Source organism: Nicotiana sylvestris, chromosome 6 (assembly GCF_000393655.2).
Source record: "Nicotiana sylvestris chromosome 6, ASM39365v2, whole genome shotgun sequence".
In the NCBI taxonomy this organism is placed as follows: domain Eukaryota; kingdom Viridiplantae; phylum Streptophyta; class Magnoliopsida; order Solanales; family Solanaceae; genus Nicotiana; species Nicotiana sylvestris.
The window spans coordinates 151846848-151854574 of NC_091062.1; positions in this window are offsets into that span (position 1 = coordinate 151846848).

Sequence of the window (7727 nt, forward strand, 5' to 3'; positions counted from 1 at the left end):
GTTCAAAATGCCCAAATTCGACTTGTACAACGGACACGGTGATCCAGTGGCTCATCTGAGATGTTTTTGTAGCAAGATGAGGGGAGCAGGCGGAAGAGATGAATTACTGATGGCGTATTTCAGCCAAAGTTTAAGTGGATCGGCATTAGAATGGTACACCAGACAAGATCATAGCAGGTGGTACACATGGGACGATTTGGCCCAAGCATTCGCTTGTCACTTTCAATATAATCTTGAGATCATTCCGGACTGACTGTCCCTGACCAAACTGGAAAAGAAGCACAGTGAAAGCTTTAGAGAATATGGTTTCCGGTGGAGGGAGCAAGCATAAAGGGTAGATCCCCCAATGAAAGAGAGCAAGATGGTTGATTACTTTTTGCAGGCTTTGGAGCCGACCTACTTTGGTCATCTAGTGTCCGCAATTGGCAAATCTTTTAATGAGGTTGTAAAAATGGGAGGCATGGTCGAGGAGGGGCTTAAGTCCAACAAGATCATGAGTTATTCAGCGATCAAGGGAACCACCCAGGCCATTCAAAGTGGCACTGGGGGTGTACTTGGGAAGAAGAAGAAAGAAGATGTCACGACTGTTGAGTCCGGAGCCTGGTTCGGATCTAGAGGCCCATCACCCTACTATAGCCAATCACGACCCTACCACCAAAACTACCCCCACACTTCATATAGCCCTCCACAGCACTACTACCCACCGCCAGATCCCCATTTTTCCGTCCATCATGCACAAGCCTATACCCAAACCCCGACACACACACAATGGCGTATGCCGGCTCCACAAAATCCATACCTAGCTCCACAAAACACATATCCACCCCCAAGGGCCTACAAAAATCCCCTCGGGACAGGTTTCCGACCAAACCCAGCCCTCAAGCATGAGAGGTCACAGAAGCAAAAGACTTTCACTCCACTGGGGGAATCATATACCAGTCTTTTCCACGGATTGAGGCAATTGGGCATGTTGAATCCAATTGAGCCTAAAATGCCAAATCCTCCCCCCTAGAAATCTTGACAACTCGATGAGTTGTGAGTACTGTTCAGGGGTCCCTGGGCATGATACAGAGAAGTGTTGGAAACTAAAAACAACTATGCAAGAGCTTATTGATACTCATCGGATCGAGGTTCATGCCCCAGAAGCACCAAATATCAATCAGAATCCACTACCAACTCACCAGGAGACACATATGATTGAGTTGATACACAAAGAGGGGGAGCCCAGGAAGCCCTCGCAGACGGTAATGATGATCCATTCCAGTGAAACCAGCTTAAAGGAAAACGTAATCAGTGGGAAATCAGTGGTCCAATTGAGAGGGGTAGATGATAAGCCAGCTGTGGTAGCCGAGAGAGGGTCGTCAAGCATTGTTGCAGTGAAACCAGAGAAAGTTAAAGTGGTAGTGCCAGGGGTCGCAAGTAAACCTGTTGTGGTCGTGAAGGGTGCTCGCACAGAGCCTGTTATTATAAAACCAGTAACTCAACTTCCAGTAATCAACAGCAAGGCTGTTCCTTGGAATTATGAACGGGTGACGGTGATTTACAAGGGGAAAGAATTCAAAGAAGAAGTTTGTAAAGCGCAAGGTTTGACTCGCTCAGGAAGGTGTTTCGCTCCCGAGGAATTAAGAAAAGCTAAAGATAATCCAACGCCGGTAAAGAAAGCGGTAACTAAAGAAGAGGCAGAGGAATTTTTGAGGAAAATGAAAGTGCATGACTATTTTGTTGTAGAGAAGTTGAGGAAAACGCCCTCTCAGATCTCGTTACTCTCGTTGCTTTCCATTCAGATGAACACCGCCAATCCCTGATGAAAATCCTGAATGAGGCCCATGTTCCCGACAAGATCCCGGTAAACCATCTGGAAAATATAGCCAACGAGATTTTCGAAGTAAACAGAGTCACTTTTTCCGATGATGAATTGCTGGTAGAGGGTACTGAGCATAACAAAGCCCTTTACCTGACAGTAAAATGCAAGGATGTCGTGGTTACCCGAGTATTGGTTGACAATGGTTCAAGTGCGAATATCTATCCTCTCTCCACTTTAAGCAAGCTAAAAGTAGAAGAGGAGAGGATCTATAAGAACAGTATCTGTGTGCGGGGATTTGACGGCTGAGGCAAAGACTCAGTCGGGGATATAATGTTGGAGCTGACCATAGGTCCAGTAGAATTCACAATGGAATTCCAAGTGCTGGATATAACTATTTCCTACAATTTGCTATTAGGGAGACCGTGAATTCACGCCGCTAAAGAAGTGCCATCAACACTCCATCAGATGGTAAAGTTTGAATGGGACAAACAGGAAATAGTGGTGCACGGCGAAGATAATTTGTGCGCTCACAACAACACCATTGTGCCTTTCATTGAAGTGGAAAATGACAAGGGACCATGGGTCTACCAAGTTTCCGACGCAATGTCAGTCGAGAAAGTTATAGAAGGGAAGTGTATCCCAAGTCCGAAGATAAACGCCGCATTAGTCATGGTAGCATATGAAATGTTGAAGAATGGGTTTGTACCAGGAAAGGGTTTGGGATCAACATTGCAAGGCATCATACAACCCGTATCTCTTCCTGAAAACTTGGGAACATTTGGTCTGGGATTCAAGCCCACGGTCGCAGACATAAAAAGAGCCAGGAAGTTGAAGCAGAGGACATGGGTCCTTCCAAAGCCGGTCCCACGTCTTTCCAGATCATTTGTCAAGTCCGGTACGAGGAGTCGCCCAGTGATAGCAATTCCCAGTTCTATGATTAATCCTGACAAGGAGCTGTTTGAAAGATTTGAGAAGTTGTTTGATAGTGTGAACATGGTGGAAAGTGGAGAGGGTTCTAGCAACGCAGAAGTGCAATTTGTCGGGCCAAAAACAAATCCTAATAATTGGAAGGCTACTCCTCTCCCTACTCGGAAGGATTCTTGGTAGTTTGCTCTGATTTTCCTTTAAGTTTGTACGGATTATTCCAGGGTTGTAATCCAGATTTTATTTTTTCAGTCTATTTGAGTGTGCAAACCTTGTTATCTTTTATCTATCAATGAAATACAATTTCCCTTTCTTCATCATTCTTGATGGTTTTCTTTTTGTTTTGTTTTCTTTTCTATACAGTTCTTTTTACGCTGGTTCTAATGACATGGCATGCATAAGGAATACTCAGCCCAGTCTTAAAAATCAATCTGATCCCGAAATGTTAGTTCAAGAAGTAGATTGTGATTACGAATCAAAATATGATGATGAGGATGAAGCCTTCAAAGAGATTAGTAAGGAGTTAATTCACTTCGAAGAAAAACCCAAACCCAATTTGAATGACACAAAATCCGTCAATTTAGGGGACACAGACAATGTCCGAGAGACTAAAATAAGTGTCCACCTCGAGCCAAAAATCCTGGAGGAGTTAATCAAAGCACTCATCAAGTACAAAGATGTTTTTGCATGGTCATATGATGATATGCCGGGTTTAAGCACTGATTTAGTGGTCCACAAGCTGCCCACTGATCCGACGTTCCCTCCCGTCAAGCAAAAGTTGAGGAAATTCAAAACTGATATGAGTGTGAAGATCAAAGAAGAAGTTACCAAACAGTTGGATGCAAAGGTTATTCCGGTCACCCGATATCCTGTTTGGTTGGCTAATGTCGTGCTTGTGCCGAAGAAGGATGGCAAGATTAGAGTATGCGTTGATTACCGCAATCTCAACAAAGCAAGTCCGAAGGATAACTTCCCACTACCCAATATCCACATTCTGATTGACAATTGTGCCAAATGCGAGATTGGATCTTTTGTGGATTGCTATGCTAGGTATCATCAGATTTTAATGGACGAAGAAGATGCGGAAAAGGCAGCCTTCATCACTCCATGGGGAACTTATTGCTACCGAGTAATGTCATTTGGGTTGAAGAATGCTGGGGCAACTTATATGAGAGCAATGACTACTGTGTTTCATGATATGATACACAAAGAGATTGAAGTATATGTAGATGATGTGATCATAAAATCAAATCATCAGGCCGACCACGTCAGGGATTTGAGGAAATTCTTCCAGAGGCTCCGCAGGTACAACATCAAGCTTAACCCCGCCAAGTGTGCATTTGGTGTTCCATCCAAAAAACTGTTAGGATTCATAGTCAGTCGGCGAGGCATCGAGTTGGAACCATCAAAGATCAAAGCCATACAAGAATTACCCCCTTCGAGGAACAAGACTGAAGTGATGAGTCTGTTAGGAAGGCTGAACTACATCAGCAGGTTTATTGCTCAGCTCACGACAACTTGTGAGCCTATTTTCAAGTTGTTGAAGAAGGACGCTGCGATCAAGTGGACTGATGAGTGTCAAGAAGTGTTTGATAAGATAAAAGGTTACTTGACAAACCTACCTGTGCCGGTTCCGCCGGAACCAGGGAGACCTTTGATTCTTTACGTGACAGTCTTGGAAAATTCATTTGGTTGTGTACTGGGGCAGTATGATGTCACCGGCAGGAAAGAACAAGCCATATATTATCTTAGCAAGAAGTTCACAGCTTATGAGGTTAAGTACACTCACCTGGAAAGGACATGTTGTGCCCTAACTTGGGTGACACAGAAATTGAAACATTACTTGTCATCCTACACTACCTACCTCATTTCGCGTTTGGATCCGTTGAAGTATATCTTTCGAAAGCCTATGCCGACAGGAAGATTTGCAAAATGGTAGATTTTTCTCACAGAGTTTGACATAATCTATGTGACTCGAACTGCGATGAAATCCCAAGCATTAGCCGATCATTTGGCCGAGAACCCGGTCGATAAAGAGTATGAGCCATTGAGGACTTATTTTCCTGGTGAAGAGGTGATGCATATTGATGAACTAGAACAGGCCGAAAAACCAAGCTGGAAACTTTTCTTTGATAGGGCTGCTAACATGAAAGGAGTCGGAATAAGAGCTGTGCTTATTTCTGAAACAGGGCATCACTATCCTGTTACGGCTCAGCTTCATTTTTATTGTACCAACAATATGGCTGAGTACGAAGCATGCATTTTGGGTTTAAGGTTAGCTGCAGACATGGATGTCCAGGAAGTCTTGGTCTTGGGAGACTCGGATCTTCTGGTGCACCAAATTCAAGGAGAATGGGAAACACGAGATCTGAAGCTCATACCATACCGACAATGCTTGCATGATCTTTGTCAACAGTTTAGATCAGTGGAGTTCAGGCATATTCCAAGGGCCATAATGAGGTCGCCGATGCTTTGGCTACCCTGGCGTCAATGCTGCACCATCCGGACAAAGCCTATGTCGACCCTTTGCACATTCAAGTACGAGATCAGCATGCATACTACAACATGATTGAAGAAGAATTGGATGGCGAACCGTGGTTCCATGATATCAAGGAATACATCAGAATAGGAATATACCCAGTGCAAGCCACGGGGGATCAAAAGAGAACAATTCGACGGTTGGCAAGAGGATTTTTCTTGAGTGGAGGAGTTTTGTACAAAAGAACACCAGACCTGGGATTGTTAAGATGCATAGATGCTAGACAAGCTACGTCTGTCATGTCCGAAGTACATTCAGGAGTCTGTGGACCACATATGAGCAGATATGTGTTGGCAAAGAAAATTCTCCGAGCAGGATATTATTGGCTCACCATGGAGCGAGATTGTATTAGTTTTGTGCGCAAATGTCATCAGTGACAGATACACGGAGATTTGATTCATTCTCCGCCCTCGGAATTACATACAATGTCAGCGCCATGGCCCTTCGTCGCTTGGGGCATATATATCATTGGACCAATTGAGCCAGTAGCATCCACATGCATAGGTCATTTTGGTAGCCATTGATTATTTCACCAAATGGGTTGAGGCCAAAACTTTCAAGTTTGTGACCAAGAAAGCGGTAGTCGATTTTGTTCACTCACATATCATCTGTCGATTTAGAATCCCAAAGGTGATCATCACAGATAACGGTGCTAATCTTAACAGCAATTTGATAAAAGAGGTATGTCAATAGTTTAAGATTACACACCGCAATTCTACCCCATATCGTCTCAAGGCGAATAGAGCAGTTGAGGGAACCAACAAAAACATAAAGAAGATACTTCGGAAAATGGCAGAAGGTTCTAGGCAGTGGCATAAAAAATTACCATTTGCATTGTTGGGTTATCGCACTACTGTCCGTACTTCAGTAGGGGCAACTCCTTATTTGTTGGTATATGGAACTGAAGTCGTAATACCTGTGGAAGTTGAAATCCCGTCCCTTCGGATTGTCACTGAGGCTGAGATTGATGATGATGAGTGGGTCAAAACTCGTCTGGAGCAGTTGAACTTGATTGATGAAAAACAATTGGCAGTTGTGTGTCATGGCCAGTTGTATCAAAAGAGAATGGCGAGAGCATACAACAAAAAGGTGCGTCCCTGGAAGTTTGAAGTGGGCTAGCAAGTGTTGAAACACATCCTTCCACATCAGGCTGAGGCAAAAGGCAAGTTCGCCCCGAATTGGCAAGGGCCATTCATTGTAACCAGAGTATTGTCCAATGGTGCTTTATGTTTAACAGATATCGAAGGAAAATGCATAGACATGGCTATCAATTCTGATGCAGTAAAAAGATACTATGTATGATTTCTTTGGTATAATTGATTGATTGCTTGTATTTGGCATTATTTCGAAGATTGAAATGATGAAGGCAATTTGTTCTACTATCTAAACACTTTACCCTTTGTTCCCCTTTTTGAGCCTTATTTATTTCTTTCATACCCCTCTTTTGGAATCGATAACGAAAAAGAAAGAAAAAGAGAAAAGAAAAGAAGTGAAAAATATAACAACAAGGAAATCCAGGTGAACTACGTTTGACCTGATCCTTGTTAAGGGTACGTAGGCAGCTTTACGGCTCGGTCATAGTAAAATAAAAGTTAGAAGATCCCCAAGCAAGAAACTGGGGCAGAGGTTGTTTTGTAATAGGAAATGTGATTCCAAAAGTTGTAATTTTAAACTTATGTCAAATTATTTTGAGCCTTTTATACCCTTTCTTTCTAATCCCATCCAAAAGCCCACATTACGGTCCAAAGAAAGACCTTCTGATCAGTTTTTCGAGAGATGACAAGTCGAGCAAACAGAAATGATTCATATTAGGGTAATACTCCGGTCCAAGAAGGGAAATTAATGAAAATGAGGGAGTCTTATTGGTGAAAACCTTCACAGGCACCATAAGGCGACGGAAGTTGAGGGAAATAAAATGAGAGAGTCTTATCGGTGAAAACCTTCACAAGCACCATAAGGCAACGGGAGTTGAGAGAAACGAGAGAGTCTTATTAGTGAAAACCCCTCGAAGGGCACTATAAGGCGACAAGGAATTAAAAGGGGGCAAATGAGATAAACTTGATGGAAAGGATCTGTCGGGACATCAAGCAGAATAAAGATGTTGTTTCGGCAAAAGAAGATGGGTTGCAGGACCTTTGAAATACAAAGTAGGGATATTAGAAAGATTGATTGATGTAAATAGACTGGGTTGATTAATCCAAAAATGCACGACATGACCATTGGGATTGGTTATACCATTCAGATAAGTTATTTTCTCTTCAAACAATTGTTCAGAAAGATTTTTCTTGTTCTATCTTTCGAAGTCATCATTTTCCATTTCTTTTTGATCAATAGTAGTTTGTTTTTAAGAAGGATTTTCAAAGCTAATTACCAGTTTCCAACATAGTGCAAGGTAAATGGGGATAAGACATGCGAGGATAATGTGATGAGATGGGAAAGACGTCATTGTAAGACCAAATG